The sequence below is a fragment of the Dipodomys merriami genome, unplaced genomic scaffold (assembly GCF_024711535.1).
Source record: "Dipodomys merriami isolate MVZ:Mamm:240054 unplaced genomic scaffold, mDipMer1.0.p SCAF_30, whole genome shotgun sequence".
NCBI classification, from domain to species: domain Eukaryota; kingdom Metazoa; phylum Chordata; class Mammalia; order Rodentia; family Heteromyidae; genus Dipodomys; species Dipodomys merriami.
In genome coordinates, this window is record NW_027204493.1 from 8,096,509 (window position 1) to 8,117,167 (window position 20,659).

At 36.0% G+C, this 20,659-nt stretch overlaps 1 long non-coding RNA gene across 2 annotated transcripts in view; it reads right to left on the reverse strand.

Moving 5' to 3' along the window:
• Nucleotides 1-3,598: 3,598 nt before the first annotated feature.
• LOC138840663 (uncharacterized) overlaps nt 3,599-20,659 on the reverse strand; it is a 63,939-nt gene continuing 46,878 nt past the window's right edge. For both annotated transcript variants that reach the window (XR_011376191.1, XR_011376192.1), the window contains 2 exons: nt 7,321-7,395; nt 3,599-3,742 (listed from right to left, as the gene is read on the reverse strand). This is a non-coding gene — a long non-coding RNA (uncharacterized lncRNA). The remainder of the gene's footprint in view (nt 3,743-7,320; nt 7,396-20,659) is intronic.

Genomic DNA, 20,659 nt, shown 5'->3' on the forward strand with positions numbered 1-20,659 from the left:
GCACTGTCCCTGAGCTCTTCAGCTCAAGGCTAGCACTCTACCACTTGAGCCACAGCACCACTTCCGGCTTTTTCTGCTTATGTGGTGCTGAGGAACCAAACCCAGGACTTCATGCATAAAAAGGAAGCACTCTACCACTGAGCCACCTTCCCAGCCCCCATTTTATATTTCAAAAAGTTTAGACACTTACTTCTCATGGAGACAATGCAATACCAGCAAATATTTCCATAGACTTAGAAGTGTTTTTGTTGGAAAAGAAATATGTCTTACATAGTTGGTTGAACTCTTGAGCAGGGAGACTAGAGAACACTGGGTGATTATATGGATTTAGCTTTACTTTTAAAACATCTGGAAAGGACCTCATAAGGGAGTTGTTTGTTCTACCTTATTTTCCTTCAAGTTTATAAGACTACATTTAAGGTTTTCTAAGCAAAGAGCAACGTGTCCTGAGGGGAATTATCACAGCTCTCTTCTGCATCAGCCAAAGTTAACTCACCATGAACTGCAAATTTATGAAGACATTGTCTCATGACCTGAAACTAACGTTTATCCTGAATAAAGTAGCTAACTGATGAGTAGACAGGTAAGCCCATTCTGGATGAGTACTTACTCAATGAAATGAAAAGCTCATAGCTTACTGAATTGAAAGCTCATAGCTTGGTTAACAATTCCTCTCACAGAGTGCTTACCATCCACTATGTGGGAAAAGCAATTCACAATTATACAGCAAAGTCTTGAAAGAAGTACTTCAATACTGGTAGGTATGTTTAGAGAAGGAAGATTGCATGTTCTGGGATGGTCAAGAATCCTGAAGGAAATGGCATTTGGGTAGATTTAGATATAGAACCTTGGGAAAAGGTATATATGTCAGAGAGAATGTTGGAACATGTCTGGGGGAAGGACAGATACTGTATTAGACATTAGGAACAGTCATGAACAAGCTATGAACAGTCTTTTCAAGGACATTACGTCTTATTAGGAATGACAAAAAGAGTAAAAAGACATTAAATACATAAGCAAGAGGGATTGTGAAGCAAATAAATAGGTGAAGGAACAGATGGTAACTGGACAGGTCCAAGGTGGGAGTTGTTATTTTTATAGAGTTGCCATCACACTAGTCTGTCTGGGGAGATACATATGAAAAGCTATGAAAGAATGATGATCCAAACTTTCCAGTTAAAGTAAGTGTGAGAGCTTGACATAAAACTGGAATACCTATGGTAGTGGAAGACACTGAATGAGATTTGTGAACGCGGAGGCAAAAGGAGTGGCAGGACTCAGATGATCAAGAACCAAGGGAGTATAGGAGAATTTAGATTTTGTTTTATGTAGAAAGAAATTCCCTGAAGAATATAAAGAGGACAGCGATATGATCTCACTGACATTGACACTGACCATTTTGCATATCTGTAGTGTTTGGAGTGGTTGTGGAGAATAGTGGGAAGAAGGCTGCTGCTTTGGTTTAGGTAGACCATTGTACAGGTGCCAGCTAGTCACAGGAAGCAAAATTTGGTAGGCTCCTCTCACCGCCCTGTATACTGAGGTTACGCTTTCAATTTTCTTCCAAGGACAATTGTCCTTACAGTAAAATCCTTTAAAGCCTCATGGGAAAGTTCTGAGTAGCTGTCAGATACCTGGGAGCCTCAGACAGTGACTAAGAAGCTCTCTACAAGTTTATCAGTAGTGATAAAGACATTATTTTGGAAGTTGGATTAATAATTTGAAAGGCACATTCAAACAAACTCTTTTCTTTCAAACCTTTCCGCCATTTTAAGTTTAGCATTGTATTCATTGAGTTCCTTGGCCAACATTGATCTTGAGAGCAAGATAGTGATCTGTGACATACTTGTCACAATTGTTCACCCAATTGTTCTATCCCCATTGTTCAACAAGTTGCCTACTGCAGAAGTAGAGAGCAGTGCAGCTACTTCACATCATCAGGTTTATTGTTGCAATTAGCTCAGATGTAGGCATGCATATGAGAATATGGAGAATAAATTTTCGATCCTTGTAATGCTTGTTTTATGTGGTGGATATATCCATGAAAAGTTGTATGCAAATCAGTATTAGTATTAATCAAGTAATATTGAGGATAAAGTACACAGATAAACATTACTTTCTAAAAAAAAGTCTGCAGATGTTATGCATTTGGGTACATTTTGGTTTGGCATCAAGTGAAGTACATGGTTAATAAATAGTCAATTTTCCTTGGAAACAATAAGCAAAAGACTGATTTGGGGATGTTTGAATAACCAGTTGAAATGGAAAGCCATTAAATAAGTCATTCAATATCATAAAGCTATAGTAATTGGAGTTTGTGAGACTAGATTGACCAAGTAACAAGAAGATTTTCAGGAAGACTGAGGCTGGGAGTATTATGTTTTATTTCATTTCTTTGAGTTGCTAAAAAGAATCCTCACTAGTGCCAGCCAAAGACCATAAAGTGTCTATGTTAATCACTTGGGTTCAGAAATTTTATTAAAGCTTTATCATAAGTTTTGATTTTGTCATATGTGAGTTATAAATTCCTTCTTCTAAACTTCAGCAGTTCATCCTTGACACTCAGAAATGCTCGTATGAATTGTGTATTTGAAATTCAGTAACATGTTTTTGAGCACTTCTTGTGTGTTAATTATCAAGTTAATTTTGTATGAGTTTCTTGTATGGTTTGAGCAATCAGCAGCTTTCCTTGCATTGATTAGTCATTTTCTCTTACCATGCCCAAAATCCAGATGGCTGACATAAATCAATTTCCTTCCAAGAGTTATGAAGAAATTGTGTCAAAATGGGTGAATTATACCTTTGTTATTCTGTACCCTTTGGTTTTAGTGCCAAACCTCTCGCCAGGAACAGATTCTGAAGCACATTGCTGCCTCAACATACTTTCTCTGGGTCAGTGACTTCAGTTTGCTCAGAACCACCAAATGCTTATTACTTCCATACCCTTCCTGTGCTCACATTATCTGTCTTGCATCTGAGCATCTGGAATACCAACAAGAACATGTGGGAAAGCAAGCCTGTATCTTTGTGGCATCAGTAAAGATGAAAGAGTTAGTGGGAAAAAATGTGAAGTTTGGGGAAAAGATGCAGAGTTCAACTATCAAAGCTTTATTTTCTTGTCTTAAAATGTAAGCAGTAAAATATTTTCTATATATGGTAGAAGTTACCATGTATGTAAGAAAATAGCACAGTCAAACACATTACAAAGTCCAAAAAGAGAAAAGAATATATGGAACATAAGAAAGAGAATATAGATGGCATGGATTTGACCAAAGTACATTGCAAGCATGAATGGAAATAGCACAATGAAGCCTGTTTGTACTATTACTTTATGCTAATAAGTTTTTTAAAATAAAGTGTTGCCTATTTTTGTGGGTTGGTCTTGAGTTTATATCTCATTTGAAAGTAATTTTATAGGATGAAGATCCCTTATAAATATAAGATGCTATAATTCCAATAGTTTTAATTATTTGTTGTCAAGAGACATATATGCATTAAGGGAAGGCAATATCTTACAAGAGCAGAAATAAATAGGAAATAACACAGGGAGTTAATAGATGATGTTTAATTATGATTAAGTATAAAAAGCATAGCATTTCTGTGTTGTCGGTCTTTATCTCAAAGAGTTAAATGTGAAATGTTATAGTACTTATGGTAGCAAATATCTTTGTGCCATGCAACTGTATTCTTGTATTTGTTCCCACTTATGGTTCTGAGTTCTGAGTTAGGTTCTTCTTTTGTTCTATAAAAATAAGAAAAAAGGCAAAAAGTGAATTTTGATTTAAGCAAACTCGTGATTTTGAATAGTTATAGCATGTCAATTCACGTAATTAAATTGGCTCCTAACATTGTTGAAAAATTGTATGTCGGAAGCTATGAAATAAGTATTTCAGCCTTCTTAAAAATAAGATTAATTTTTAAAAGCAATTTAACTTTTTTATTATACTATAAAATTTTTTGCCAAAGAAATAATAAACTATTGTTAAGAATCCAATGAATAATAAAATTTCTACCAGAACTTTGAAATGTGCCTTGAATTTGGCAAATGTGTATTACTTGAATGAATAACCACAAAATTGCTACTTAAATGGTGTAGAAAAGTCACATATAACTATAATAAAATGTAACAGCTCTTGAAATTCTTCATCACAAAAGCCTTAATGCTCCAATAAATTAACTTCAATTTGTCACATACAAAAGCATCATTTTGCTCCTGAATAATTACATAAGTAACATTTTTTTAATCATTGAGATCAGGTAAAAAATTACCTTAACAAAAACAAGTCTACTTAATTTAGACAAATACTTTGGCTTGGCAAGCCGTATACTAAAATATTTTCACATTTAAACTCCTAGGAATTTATAGTGGTATTTGGAAACATAACATAAATGTTCGGTTATCATTTTTATGGTGCTAGAAATAGAACCAAAGGTACTGGGCAAGTGAAGCATGTACTCTACCACTGAGCCACAACACCAATCCTAATAAATTTTAAAAGGACACTATTTAAATATTGATGGAAGAAATCAGACAAATAAAAGAAGACAAATAAAAGGACATCCTCTATTAGTGAGTTGTCTAATCACCCCAAACAATCTAAGACTTAATTTGGTCTCTCTATCAAAATTCTAGTGGCATTTTTTTTTACAGAAATAAGTAAAAAGAAACTTCTAACATTCATGTACAATGACCAACAACAACTAATACCCCCAAATAATTTTAGACAAGGGAACAAACTGAAGACATCACATTTCTGGATTTCAATAAACATTACAATTAGAGAATTAAAACAGCATGGTACTGGCATAAAGATAGATGTAGCTCAGTGTAACCAAGAGAGTCTAGAAATGGTTCCACGCCTAGGTGGTTAACCGATCTTTGTCAAAGTGGCAAAAAAACTTCACAACAGGAAAAACATTTCCAACAAATTGTGTTGGAAAATCTTGATATACACATGAAGAAGAATGAAATTGAACCCTCACACCACACACAATCAACTAAAAATGAGTTAGAGATTTTTGTTGCTGTTGTTGGTCATGGGGTTTGAACTCTGTTAGAGATTGAAATGCTAAGGATTAAAGCTGTAAGACTTGTAGAAAGAAACATTATGAGGAAGGCTTTTTTTTTGTCAGTTATGGGACTTGAACTCAAGGCCTGGGCTCTGTCCCTGAGCTCTTTTGCTCAAGGTGAATCCTCTACTACTTTGAACCACAGCTCTACTTCCAGTTTTCTGGTGGTTAATTTGAGATAAGAGTCTCATGGACTTTCCTGCCTGGGCTGGTTTTGAACCGTGATCCTCAGATCTCAGCCTCCTGACTAGCTAGGATTACAAGTGTGAACCTCTGGCACCCGGCTTTAAAAACATTTTTTAAAAGCTAAGTATGGTCCTCCAAGCCTGTAATACGGGCACTCAGGAGGCTGAGGCAGAAGGATTATGCCTGTGATAGCAAATTCCAAGATGGTCTTAGCTACAAGACTTTGTGTCATAAAAAGAAAATAAGATAAGAAAAGGGATGAAAAGGAAAGAGATGGAAAAGAAATGAAAAGGAAGGAAACCCACAAAATGGGAAGAAATATAGTAAATTTGATATTTGATAAGAATCTAATATCCAAGAAAAATCTTTCTTAAAATTCAATAACCAAAAGAAAATCTCTGTTTAAGTTGGCAAGTATTTTGAATAGATACTTTTCCTAAGAAGATACACAGACAGCAATCACATAAATACATATTAATTTACAAAAGTCATTAGGGTAAAATAAAACTTCATTGAAATAAGGTTTTATAGTTAGGTACCTAAAACAAAACATATAGACAACTAGCTATGTTGTTGAAGATACAGGAGAATGGAATCTTTTTGCATTGTCGGTGGGAATATAAGATGGTTCAGCCACTTTGGAAACTGATATTTTCTCCAGATGTTAAAAGCATCTTATCATGTCTAGTTACTTTACATCTAGATATGTAAACAAGAGACTGGGAAACATAAAGCTTGTATAGGTCATGCAAAACTTGTATAAGTCTTCTTAGCTATTCAGAGCATCAGTAGTCATTATAGTCAAAAAATAAAAATAATTCAAATTGGGGCTGGGAAGGTGACTCAGTGGTAGAGCACTTGCCTTACATGCCTGAGGCCCTGGGTTCGATTCCTCAGCACCACATAAGCAAAAAGAAAAAAGCCAGAAGTGGCGCTGTGGCTCAAGTAGAGCACTAGCCTTGAGCTGAAGAGCTGAGGGACAGTGCCCAGGCCCAGAGTTCAGGCCCTACAACTGGACCCCCCCCCAAAAAAAATTATTCAAATTACCAACGACAGAATGTGTTAGATCTTCACAATAGAATGTTAAATAGAATTTATTTATTGGTAAGGTACAGATTTATGCTACAACAAGGATAGATCTTGCAAACATCACATTACATAAAAAAGGCACAAAATAGCACATATTATGTGTTTTAACTAACATGCATTATTCAGATTTAGCAAAATCTATTGAAACAGAAAGATCAATGATTGCAAGGATGAGAGGGAGAGATTGAAAATGACTGCTAATGAAGCCTTTAATGGAAAAAAGTTTCTTTTTAAAGAGGAAGAAAACTCCAGTTTTTCATTGTAATGATGCTTCTACTATTCTAACTGTGAACTAAATACATTTAATTATACTTTAAGCCAATGAATTGTATGGTAAAAGAATGACATCTCAATAAGATTACTAAAATTTGATTTGTCAATAGCACTCAAATATTTTGATATTAGGGCAGGTGTCAAGACTCCCTTGAAAACTTCAATATTCAAATGTAAATTGGGCTTTTGCTTTGAAGATAAGACTACTTTAGCTTTGTTCAAATATTTTTTAAAGTGACCTTTCCAACACAAGTGAATTTGTTTCTTACATTCAAATTCTGTCATTTCCATTCTTGCAATGAGTAGAAATAATGCTGAGAGTTGGAAATTTTAACATCATATCCAGAATGTAACTATTGACATTGAACAGATTATGAAACAAACTACTCTGATAGTACAATGATTGAATTCTATTCATATGACAATTTATTGCTTCTGTAGGTTTAGTCACATAGTGCAGACTTTCCAAACTGCCTATTCCTGGTCGTTCATGTCATCTTCACACTGTTCCAACATTAGGGCTGCTTTGTGTACTCGCTCAAATGGGTACCTCGTTTCTTTCCTTGTTTATACTATAAGCCCACTCTTCTGTCAACATTTATGTTCAGTATTTCTATGGCTGAAAGTTTAAACCAAATTTGACCCTGAAAACAGTCATTAGAGTTAAGTGGTCCCTTGGTTCAACAAACAAGATGTACCAACCATTAAGTGTCCAAAATCAGGGTGATGTCGATCAGTCATTTGTTCTATTTCCTGGTAAGTTAACCACCAATGTTCCTGTTTAAAGCCAAGGAGAAATAATAATGGTTTTTATCTTAAGATCTAGCCTGGCCCTGAGATCATTTTGCACAAATAAAATTGAGCTTTATTAACTATCAGCAAGAAATTCTCTGCCACAGTCTATTCACCTTAATGAATAAAATCAGTCAGAATCTAAGCAACTGAAAAAAAATACATAAAAACAAAGATTTCATTTGCTACCAAAACTAATGAATGCTTAAGAAGTCATAATCCTTCCATGGGAAATGGATAAAATATAAAACATAAACAAAAAGAGCTAGGTACTGGTAATGAGCCTCTATGATAAGAAGTCATGTCAGCATCATCTAAATTGACACATAAGCCCAGAAAAGCAACAACAAATTATTCAGCAAATAGCGTTGGGGCTGATGGAAAGGGTGTGAATAGGTGACAAATTAAAAGGGATGCTTGTTCCCATTTTTTCTCAAATGTAATTTGTTAAGTACCATGAAAGTATAGTGTGCTTATTTAATGTTCTTGCCTCAGATTCCCCAAATCGGTATGCAATAGAGAGGTTTTATATAAATTTAACTCACACAAACTGACACAAACATATAACAAATCTTTGGTTGGTTATATTTTTGCCTCTTCCTTTTCACCCTTGCTTTCTTGTGCATCTTCTCTTGCCCTCAAAATCAACTCCCGAGGAGACTCCTTAATAAACTTTTTCCCCCCTTAATAAACTTCTACTACATCTAGAAGTCTTGGTTTCTCTTCATGAAGACAGATATACCTTTAGGGCCTAAGAGTGTCTGCAAGTTGGACGTAATTTTGGGATCCAGGGCTAAAAAGAATCTAAAAAAGATTATAATTTTATAAAGGAATACATTTTCAATGGGAAGTAGTGAATAACTAATGATTTCCCTATCAGTAATCGAAATGGGGTTGGGGTTGAAGACTATCTTAGAGGAAGAAAGAATACTTTATATCTTAAGTCATCATTCTAAAAACAGGTGTGGCTATAACCTCTTGAAATCTGGCATTGCTCTGTGATTATAGTCTTCTGTGTCACATTAAATAATTTACTTTAAAGATCTCTAGTCTTATGTATTTTCTTTTTTATAAGAAAATACTGTACAGAGGAGTTAGAGTTACATGAGCAAGGTAATGATTTACTGATAGTTTTATCCAAGAAATGCCTTTAAATGGTTGACAGGTTGCCCATGGCTCATAGCTGTTACCCTAGCTATTCAGAAGGCTGAGACTCTGAGGATTTTTAGCCCAGGCAGAAAAGTTCATGAGTCTCCATTTCCAAAACAACCAGAAAAATTAGCCAGACTGGAGTCATGGTTCAAGTGGTAGAGCACCAGCCAGAAAAGCACTTGAAGCAAGTTTAAGAACCTTAGTTCAAATCTAGTATTAGTAACAGAAAACAAGAAAAGCAAAAAACCTTTTTTATTTGCTTTAAATTTTTTTATTATCCTTTTGTAGTTGTACAAATGGATTTTGATTCAACATGTAGGTTATTACAGTTCAATGCATCTTGGCCAATGTGACTGACTCCTTTCATTGTTCTCTCCTAAATGCTTTTTTGAATGTAAAAACATAAGAACTCAAATTCTATACAACATAAGGTTTGAACAACATATTTTATAGAAATTTTAGTATACATTCATTCACTTTGAGTAATTCTATAATTGTTTTATCTTTGGCAGCATTTGCTATAAAAAATATAGCAAACCATAAGAAAGTACAGATGCTTCTAAAAGCAATGCTCAATAAACCAAACCAAAACAAAACACTTTACTTTGACCGATTTCCATCCATTGTCCCGAGTGTGTGCCTTAAGTACTGAAAGCTACCAAGTGATAAAGGTTGCATATCTATTTTTTAAAAACATGTTTAGCTGGGTGCTGGTGGCTCATGCCTATAATCCTAGCTATTCAGGAGGCTGAGATCTGAGGATAATGGTTCAAAGCCAGCCTCGGCAGGGAAGTCCATGAAACTCTTATCTCCAATAAACCATCAGAAAGCTGGAAGTGGTGCTGTGGCTTAAGTGGTAGAGTGTTAGCCTTGAGCTGAAGAGCTGAGGGACAGCGCCCAGGCCCAGAGTTCAAGCCCCACAATCAAAAACAAAAACAAACAAAAACAAAAAATTGTTTGTTTTTAACCCAACACAGGCTTTTATTATCATTTAAGGGATTTCAGTTAAATAAGTCAATCAGGCCCAGCCTGTAGCAGATGATGGACTTGAAAGTTTCATAGACTTACTACACATCTAAAGAATCACTCAGTGCAAGCAATTACTCATGAATATGTAAGAACATCCTTCATTCTCCTCCAAGGTAGAGGCTTCTCTGCTCTGCAGGTTAGGGTAGGGACTGTTAGTACCTAGTTTTCCTCAGGAAAGCTGCTAGAATAGATGGGCACATGGATGATGCCACTGAGGACTCAAGCTCATGCCAGATCCCTCATTGTTTCTTACCTGTCCATTGTTCAGTCACTACAGAAAGCCTTTAGGATGTGTCAGGATGAGGAAACCTGGGAAGACATCATGCCCACGCCTTTCTCACCCTACTTTTTGATGGTTAATTGGAGAGCAGAGTCTCCTGGACTTCCCTGCCCAGGCAGGCTTCAAATTATGATTCCTAGATCTCAGTCACCAACACCTGGGCCCACAGTTTATCTTTAAATGGTGAGAAAGACATAGAACAAATAGCTGGGTCTCTAAAGTTCACCTTAACATAAAAAAATGATGCATTAAAATGCAATTACTACATTAACAACTTCAATAACCTCTTTTTTTTTTAGTTTCTACTAAGTGTCTAGTCCCTCTGTTCTATGGAAGTGCCATGACTTGTTCAGGGTGGCATACCAACTTGGTAGCAGAATTGGGACTCACTGGTTTTCTACTCAGTGCTCATTCTCTTTTTTTATGAATTAAGTTTTTTTTATTGTGAAAATACCATACAGAGGGGTTACAATTACATGGGCAAGGTAATGAGTACATTTCTTATCAAGCATTGTTGCCTCCTCCTTTGTTTTCCCTTCCCATCCTTGTCCTCCCTCCTCAACCCCTCTCAGTGCTCATTCTTATATGATGGCTCCAGCCGCATCTGCATAAGTCCTCCAACTATGTTCATTCAGTGAAAACCAGTTCTGATATGTTCCTGTCTGTGTATTCTGCACACTCTAAATATAGATAGATAGATAGATAGATAGATAGATAGATAGATAGATAGATAGATAGATAGATAGATTGATATGACTATCTATCTATCTATATATATCTATATATATGCAATACTCAGTGTTTCCTTTTCCATACCCATTTTTTCTTGTGGATATTGTACTGGGCCAATTTGCTAAGTGACAGGTCACTGGCCAAGGGACACAGCTAAAAGGACAGAGTCTACTTGCATCTTAAAACTGTACACTTTGATCCTAAATTTGAGAGGACATTTTGCTGCTAGTGAAACACTTTTCCTTTGCTGGTTACTAGGATATTTTCTCTCCCAAAATTACATGCCATATTTTTTTGAAAAACAATGAAGTAACATTTTGTGAAAACAGAGGTTCTCTTTAAAATGGAAGACCCTTGCCAGGCACCAGTGGCTCACGCCGGTAATCCTAGCTACTCAGGAGGCTGAGATCTGAGGATCACAGTTCAAAGCCAGCCCCAGCAGGAAAGTCCGTGAAACTCTTATCTTCAATAAACCGCCAGAAAACTGAAAGTGGCACTGTAGCTCATGTGGTAGAGCACTAGCCTCGAGCTGAAGAGCTGAAAGACAGCACTCAGGCCCAGAGTTCAAGCCCCACGACCGACCAAAAAACAAAAACAAAAAAAAAAAAAAAAGGAAGACCCTTATGCTTTATATGGTAATGGTGATGAAATAACGATTCACAGACCACATTCCATGAGCAATAATGCAGAGCACCTGCTACTTTGGGAATGCAAAGAAGAGTCTGGCATTGAACAACTTTGGATCTCACAAGCAGCTACATAGATTCACAGCCTCACTCCAGTAGTTAATGTTATTTATGGTGGGTAAATTGTTGAAACAGTGTGGGTCTCAGTTTCTTAATCTGTAAAATAAGAAGATGATACTGGTCCCATCACCAGAAGTTTAAAAAAAGTTATGCAGATGGTTTAAAACACATGAAATTATTAACACTAAATCATCATTACTTGCAGCTAGAAGAAGGGGACTATTTGAACTACTAAGGAAGTTTTTTGATTTTGCGGAGGGGGGGGGATCCGGTCGTGGGGCCTGAATTCTGGGTCTGGGCACTGTCCCTCAGCTCTTCAGCTCAAGGCTAGCGCTCTACCACTTGAGCCACAGCGCCACTTCTGGTTTTTTTCTTTTTGCTTATGTGGTGCTGGGGAATTGAACCCAGGGCCTCATGCATGCAAGGTAAGCATTCTACACTCAGCCACCTTCCCAGCCCCGATGTGGTTTTTTTGTTTTGTTTTGTTTTGTTTTTTGGTCTTGGGACTTGAACTCTGGGCTTGGGTGCTGTCCGTAAACTCTTCAGCTCAAGGTGAGCACTCTTCCACTTGAGCCACAGCACCACTTCCAGTTTTCTGGTGGTTTGTTGAAGATAAGAGTCTCATGGACTTTTCTGCCTAGGCTGGCTTTGAACGGCGATCTGCAGCCTCTTGAGTAGCTAGGATTACAGGCATGAGCCACCAGTGTCCGGCTCTAAGGAAGATTTTTGAAGCTCAAAAGTTTTTCTGTTCTCAAAATTCAAAGCTATTAGTATGACTCGATTTTTTTTTTCAGAGATGAAAAGAAGATCACTTTGAAGGATGGATAGAACCAACAATTTCTAAACTCACTGACAACTTTGTGAGACAATCATACATTACATAGCATAGAGCAAAGACTCAGGACCCCACCTATGAAGTATTCCATTAAAGTACTTGAATCTGAATGTACCTGAAAAATCTATTAATTTAGTTAGACTGAAGAAACAAGATAAAGGAATCTCCAATGGTCCTAGAGCACAAATTTAGAATGAAAATTCCACAAAAAATAAGGCTCACATTATTCAACATATATGAGAAATACCAAAGGGGCAGAGTATGTGATGAAGGGGTACCTAAAGAGACATCATGACTGGAGGCCAGAACATAACTTCATTCGAATCCCAGTTTGCATGAAGTAACATATCTCTTGAGACAATAGAGAATATACTCAATACTATGAAACATTAAAGAGTTATTATTGACCTTACTAGGTTGCAATAAAGAAATTGTAGCTTTGTTTAAAAGAGAATCATTGTAAATTTCATAGTTATACTGAAATAATAATCTTGGTTAAACAATAAGCTGGAATTTTCATTTTAAACTCTTGGGTAAAAATCTAGAGAATAGCTGAGGTATAGCTAAGGTAGAAATGATAGAATGGTGAATGGTGGCAATCTTGGAATTGAGTGGCAGTACATGAATGTTCGTCATGTTATTATGCTGGTCTTAGGTATGTTTGTAACTGCATAATAAAAATAGTGAAAGAAGAAAGTAGCATGTGTAAGATATTTAACATGGTTATGTCACCTCCTTGGTACAACAGAGAAAAGTTAATCCTAGTTGGTTTTATTATTTTAGTACTTCACTGTTACATCTCTATTGAAAAAAAGTTGTATGATTCAAGTACATATTTTGAAAGGCTTTGCAAAATTTTTCTTTTTTGAGTTATTTTAAGTATAAATTTAAAAGAATTTACATCATAGTACTGAAATTTTACTCTTTATAATATTGTATTATTGTTTTGATCTACTTCAGTCTATAAATAACTTGGCAGATGCAAAAAAAATGGCTCTTTTAGTTAAACCTACAAATAATGACCGGATTTTTTTTTAAAGACTAAAAAGGAAATCACAATGTTGCAATTTCTCTGTTCTTTGTGCTTCCTCCCTTCTGTGTTCTGGGAAATGACTAACTTCACAAGAGTCTTCAACACCCTGACATACTCTGAAATGAGACTAGTTCCCATCTTTCCTTAAGGACTCATATGTGACTCAACTGCATTCTTCCTTATTAATCTTCTGGTTTACCTGCCTATGTAAATACACCAACACATTTAACATATTTCCCATAAACAAAGACCATTCTCTCTATTGAAATAGCCTAAACTATTTCCTTAATTGCTCCATGTATGTTTGTCCTTTACAGAAGTCACTACCTGTTTGGTAGATCTCCATGATCCTGGACTCTTCTGCTATTTGCATAGAGATTCTGGTTAGTATCAAATGTGTGAAAGGAAATAAAGCCAACTCTGTTTGTGACCCCATGAACAGCAGCAGCATAAAAATGTTCAATTCCTTCCTTTTTCCCAAACCCATATTATGCTAACAAACTATAGTGTATTAGACTTATTCAAACAAACTAAGCTGTGTAGAACACGCCTAGATGAAAAATTATTTTCTCTGATTCAAGGCAAATTAACTGGAACATAATGCAAATTCCAACGGCCTTTTAATTTCCTTCTGTGGAAAGCACAGTTTTTCAGTAGTAGTTTCTAAATTTTTTTATGTGTACTTGAATTCAGGGCTTGCAATTTCCTTGAGTTTTTCTGAACAAGGCTAGCACTCTACCACTTTAGCCACAGCTCCACTTCCTGCTATTTATTGGTTAATTGGAGGTAAGAGTCTCACAGACTTCCAACCTGAGCTGGTTTTGACCTGCAGTCTTCAAATCTCAGCCTCGCGAGTAGCTAGGATTACAGGCCTGAACCATCAGCACCAGGCAGTAGTTTCTAATTTCTTTGGGCCAAGAATGGACAGATAGGTAGTCTAAAGTAACAGTTCTTTTGGTCCACTATTGCATTTTGTAAATAATTCTTTAAGAAGTTAATATTTAGAGATGCATATTTGGTCTATATTTTCACAAATCTTCTCCTGTGCTATTTTTAAATTCTGTTCTTCACTCAGGTAGCTCCCAAAAGTCCTAAACTGCATTTGCTGAATGATTTATTTCAGAAGATCTTCTATTGATATGGTAAGACCAACTCCCCTTGGGTCATTTCTCATTTTAATTGCCTTTCTGCATTAATTGTTTAACTGAGCTGGTATGAATTTGTTTCTATATATAGCAGTTGTATACCTATGTATACATGCATATGTTTTTAGTCTTATCAATAGTAATATATATATATATATACATATATATAATGTCTATCTTTTATTTCCATGAGATGAATTGTTATACATTTGCCCTACATTTAAAATTTTTTTCCTTTACATTTGCTACATAGTTCAGCTCCAGACTTTGGAAGGTAACATTTTTAGACTAATCTTTTGGGTTAATAGTAATATATAAAGAAGATGCATCTTTATTTTTTGTCATCATTCTAAATATAGAGAGTAAATTGGCATTTTATCACTTTAGATTGTGATTTATTGCTCTTCCTTCCCTCTCTTAATCTAAGTTGATGCAGTAAATCAACTTTTTAAAGTACACCTCACTTCTAGCTCATGTTTAGAAACATTTTCTACTAACATGGTCATACCTGTGACATTTTTTACTCTAGAAGATTCAGACCTACAGAAAGATCTTTCCTCTTTGAAAAACCACACAATCTCCCTCAGTCTAATGAGAACTATGTCCGTTTCTGCTTTGTTCCAATTTAGCTTTGGAATCATCCCATTGGAATTGTCAGTGCTTGCTGCTGATTCTGTCTATCTACCATCCTTGGAGAACACCAGTTTGCTTATCATACTCAATTCCAAACCCCACCCTATTATTTATGTTCCATCATGACTTGAACCAGCATAAAACCTTCACCTTCATCCTTGTCCCTTACTCCTGAGCCCTTGTTAAGAGACAAGTATTTGTATAAGTGACTTGATGTTATCTTTCACTAATACATTTCTTTGCTTCTGACTTGTTCAGTGTCTCTAAACCTTGAAGCCTTGGCTATGCACTTCTGGGGCTTGTACCTTACTTCTGGATTCATAGGAGGCCCTTTCACATCAGCAATCCTATCTTATATGCATTTATTTTTCACATTTGTCACTTCTATTACTTTTTTGTTGTTGTTGTTGATCATGGGGCCTGAACTCTGAGCCTGAGCACTGTCCCTGAGCTCTTCAGCTCAAAGCTAGTGCTCTACAACTTGAGCCACAGCGCCACTTCTGGCTTTTTCTGCTTATGTGGTGCTGAGGAATCGAACCCAGGGCCTCGAGCATGCAAGGCAAGTGCTCTACCACTGAGCCACCTTCCCAGCTCACTCTTATTCAAATCATTTCCTTAAGATACACTCAAGTCTTCAAATTGTAACTTTGTGACCTAATGCATCTATGGGACAATTTAGTTTAAAGGAATTCTTTGTTTCTTGATGTTTTGGATACTGGTGCATGTATTTCTTATGAATCACCAAATCTTGGGCTGATACATTCTTATCTACAGATAAGAATACAGATATTTGATCGTTTCCTTCAGAATCACAACATTGAAAGATTACTCTAGGCCTGTTCAGAGTCAGGCATGTTTCTTCACTTCAGAAAATTCTCTAACTGGATTGGTGCCAAGCTGTCCCTCTACTTCAGCCTTATCTCAATATTTATCTCTATGCTTTAGGCTTTGCCTCTGCTACTGCAGCAACCAACCCTGTGAGTCCCCGTCATCAGTCAGAGCTTCAGAAGCAACAATAGCATTTCCTCAAAATTGTTAACATTATTTGCTTACCTTGTCACCTCCAGCTCTGACCTGGACTGTCTCTTTTAGACCATTTGAGGACTGATACTCTCCCACCCGTTCACCTCCCCAAAAGTCCTCACAGCTTAAGACCATTATCTGAGGCTTAGGATTTCAGTATGTAAGAGGTGAACATAAACATTCATACCACTGCACCTAACAACTTTCTCCAGTGGGTTCCTCTGTGTTCACTCTCTGTCCTCTCCTTTTGAAGCTTCTATTCCTCCTGATAGTTGCTAGTTCTTTGAAGAATAAAGCAAGGCAAAAATATGAACGTACATAGATGTGCCAATGGCATGGGTGGATTATGTATGGTCTATGTGTTAGTTTTTTTAATTTTATTTTATTTTATTTGTGAACATACTGTACAGAGGGGTTACAATTACATGGGCAGGATAATGCATACATTTCTTACCAAGCATTAGTTGTAGCTGAACAGCCTAGCATACAGTCTGTTAATGCTACTTGTCCAAAAATGTCTAAATAGTAAATGTGGAAGTGCAAGGGAGTGTATCTAACCGATATTAAGCTTATTCATCTATGTGCAGGCCCAGGGAGCAGAGGTGGATACATTCTAAAATGACTGTGTTTGGTGTGTCTATGAACTATCAGGTAGAATTTTTCTAAGTGCTTAAAATATGTACTTTCTATTTTACCTGCTGACCACTTAAAATGTCCTTAAATTAGAGATAGCTATAAACATATGATATTAGATCATTTTGTGGCTAGGTATTTGTTGTTTTTTTTCTTAAATAGAGAGTTGAGACCCCAAGGTGCCTAAAATTAAAGGTAAAACTACAATGAATAGTTTGCAGAAGTGCAAAAGTGTATGGCTTAATTCTCAAATCTGTCAGTGATTGAAGTAAACTGAGTTCTTCCTCACTGCTGTGAGGTGAAAAGATGGGCTGGAAGGCCTGGAATAAGCGAGGAACAAAAGCAAGAGTCAACGGAGCCACGTCTTTCCTCACATTTCAGTTATGTGATTCTTAATTAGGTTGATTTTCCTGGACGTGTTCATCTGATTAAGCTATACAATAATAGCCTTCCAGGAGAATATTATCATGTTAATAAACTTCCATTTCTATCGTAATTATACTAGGTCTTTCTATCCTACCCTTTTCTTTATAAAGTACAATTATTTACCTAATTCAAGCAGCATTTTAGTATGACTCATGGAAGCTTTTGTACAGAATTTAGTGTATTCATTACTCCTTGTTACCATTGCCATGGAGGTGCAATTATTGATTTTGGCATCAAAATGTAAGCTCCAGAAGAGTTTATAACTTGTTCACAGTGGTAAAAATTTAGCTGATGCTTTTTAAAGGACCAGAGTGTATGACGGTCTAATTCTGGTCTGAATTTTATGCCTCTTACCACCATTAGATCTATTTGGCATTTTGTAAAAGTAAATGGAAGAATATTCAAAGAGAAAAAATTCTCAGAATATTTAAAATTTTGTTATGAGTATCTCAAATTTTAAATAATACAAAAATATTTCCTGTAAGCGGGGTACAGGTAACTCATACCTAGCTATAATCCTAGTTGCTCAGGAGGATATTCTTAGCAGAGGATCACAATCGCTCAATAGCTATGTGCATATGACCATATAAAATGATGCTTATCAAAAATGAACTCCAAGAAATGAAATCAAGTATCTTTTTTATGTACTTCTGAACCATCTCATCCTTATCTCTGACATAACACCTATGTATTTTATATTGTAATGTCTTTGAGGTTCTCTGAGGTCTTCACTACAGTGTGATCTTACAAAATCCAGAAGGATCTCTTTAGTCTAGCACCCTCTAAAAGGCCCCACAGAGACTAGACATTCAATAAATAAATAATAAATCAATGACACCCAACCTACCTTCTTAGGAATTCTACTTCTAACAGAACTAGAGCACATTTCAAATCCCTTATATTAACAGGATAGGTCACTCTTAAATATAAAAAGAGATTTATGAAGATAGGAGTTGACTACATTAACTTGAAATTCATTGTGTCCTGTCACAGCTATTTCTATTTCTAAAGAGAAATAAATGCCTGAGGCTTGTGGATATGAACAGGACAGAAATATAACAGTATATTTCTTCTGGGTTCTGTACCTGATAGTAGTTTTTAGAATTGAGAGGCTTAGGGCAGTAATAATGTGTCACATTGTTCAGGCAAATACAGTTTGAAATTGTGGCTTCTAGGACAGCATCTATGAAAGAAAAGATGTCTTATGATTTGAAAAGAAATGTTCTAATTAGTAAGAGAGTGCAAAGGGGTGAAAAGAACATAGATTATATAAATTGCCTGTTCTATTGTTGCATCTACTGCTTTTCCTACCTCGAAACTTGATTTTGTTTTTCTAAACAAACATGTGCTGAAGCAAATCTTTTTCTGGCTTTCCATCAGATTGCATTAAAATAAAATGTCTCAACATATATTAGAATGTTCTTTGGTAGAATTAGGTGCAAATATACACCAACATTTTATGCACTGGAAAAGAATGTGGTGAGTACGTTTAACACAGAAAAATTAACATATTGTTCCAGTTTTAAAAAAATTAACTCACAGTCCAACAGAATGAATACCAGGAAAGTGGCACTTGAAAGATAAGTGTGGAGCAGTTAGGGCCTTAGAGATAGGTGAGAGGAATGAAGAGGGGAAAGGGAAATGCAATCATAACGTTCAATGCATCTCCTATGAATCTAAGAAAACTGAGGGGAGGGGAGGAATTGGAGGGATGGGGGAAGTGATGAAGATATCAAGTAAGATGCATTGTACTGATAAATAGATTTGTTGAATGGTAATTTTTTGTACAACTATTCAAAGACAATAAAAAAATATATTTTAAAATACAGAGAGCTTCGATATAATTAGCTTGCCAACACATGGTTGTTTGGGGATGTTTTTGTTATTTTTGTTTTTTGAAGAATGATATTGTATTCTCCGTGTTATGGAATATTGTTAGTATATTGGATATTCAATACTGGTAGCAGTTAATTGGCCTCCCTAAGAGGGAACCCATGCTCTTTGGCTCTTACATGGCCTTACAGTCTTCAAGGTCTATTGGTTCCTTTTCACAAACCTTGAGCTGGCAAGAACCTTGAGCTGCTGCCATCTACTGGCCAGGTCATCCTGTTGATGAAACTACTTGGCCCTCTTTGATGGGTGTTTTGTGAACACTAACATCTGATAAAATGTCTATTGTATGTCGTATTCCTTCCCACAATTCCACCCAAATGCCTTTCCCCTCTGATTTTCCTGTCCCTCATTTATTTTATTTCTTTTATATATATACATTTATTTATTTCATTAAAATTTTTCTTATTGTTATTTTAAAGGGGATGCACAGAGAGGTTACAGTTACATAAATCAGGTAATAAGTGGATTTCTTTTGGAACATTATCTCCTTTTCCTTCACTCTTTCCCAGTTTTCCCCTCATGTCCACACCCACAGTTTTATAGTTCATTTTTAACACAGTGTCTAGTGAGTACCCCTGCTTCTGTCCCTTATTTAATTTTCTTCACTCAAGGCTTCTAACCAACCAGATAAGTTCTTTGTAATGTTCATGAATCAGTTTCTACTTGTACCATAGACTATTTCTTTGTCTTTTCAAGGTAAATGTTCAGAGCACAGATCTGTTAAAAGTTCCTTTCAACAGTGGATTTACACTCATCATTGTCTTTTAGGACTATGGAGCACTAGCAGTTCATTTCAGTTTATGTCAACATATCAAGAAACCCGTGAACTCACGTTTTTGTGTCCACCACTAAATATGAACAAATTTTACTTCTAATCTTATTTTCTGGAAAAGAATGTTTTCTTTCCAGATCAATAGGCATGGCTATACATAATAGAATTTGTGTTAATATGCACTGGAAAATATCACCACATCTGGCACAGCCATTACAGTTAGATCTATTCTTGGTTAACCTCTGATAGTCACTCTCACATATCTGAATGTGATTGGTTGTTGTGGTTATCCAAGCTATGGGGAAAGCTCAATGCTGGATACAGTGGGTCTCACCTGTCATCCCCAGTGACATCGGGAAGCACAAGTAGGAGGATCACAGCCCAGTCTGGCCTGGGAATAAAGTGAGAACCTATCTTGCAAGTAACCCTGGTAAAAAGAGGCTGGAAGCATGGTTCAAATGGCAGTGTCTGGCTAGCAAATACTGTATAAGTCCTGTTCTATTCTTGGTACCCCCACACTCCTCCCCTACACACAAAGGAAAGAAAAGGAAATTAGAAAGGGGAAACTATAGATAACAAGTTGTGAAAATGTGGTACTCTGTTGGTAGAAATGTTAATTGGTACCGCTATTATAAAATTCAATAGGTCCATTCTTAAAATTAAAAGCTGAAGGCAGAACTAACATATGATTCAGCATATCCATGTTGAATATTATCCAAAGCAACTGAAAATAATCTAGATGAAGTATCTGTACATTCATCTTTATTAATATTATTGGGAAAAATCGGAATGTCCATCAATGGATGAATGGGTTAAAAATTTTGTGTCTCTATGTGTATGTATATATATGCAAAAGTGTATATTATTTATAAACATAAATATACTATATTTATATAAATAGCATTTATATATTCACA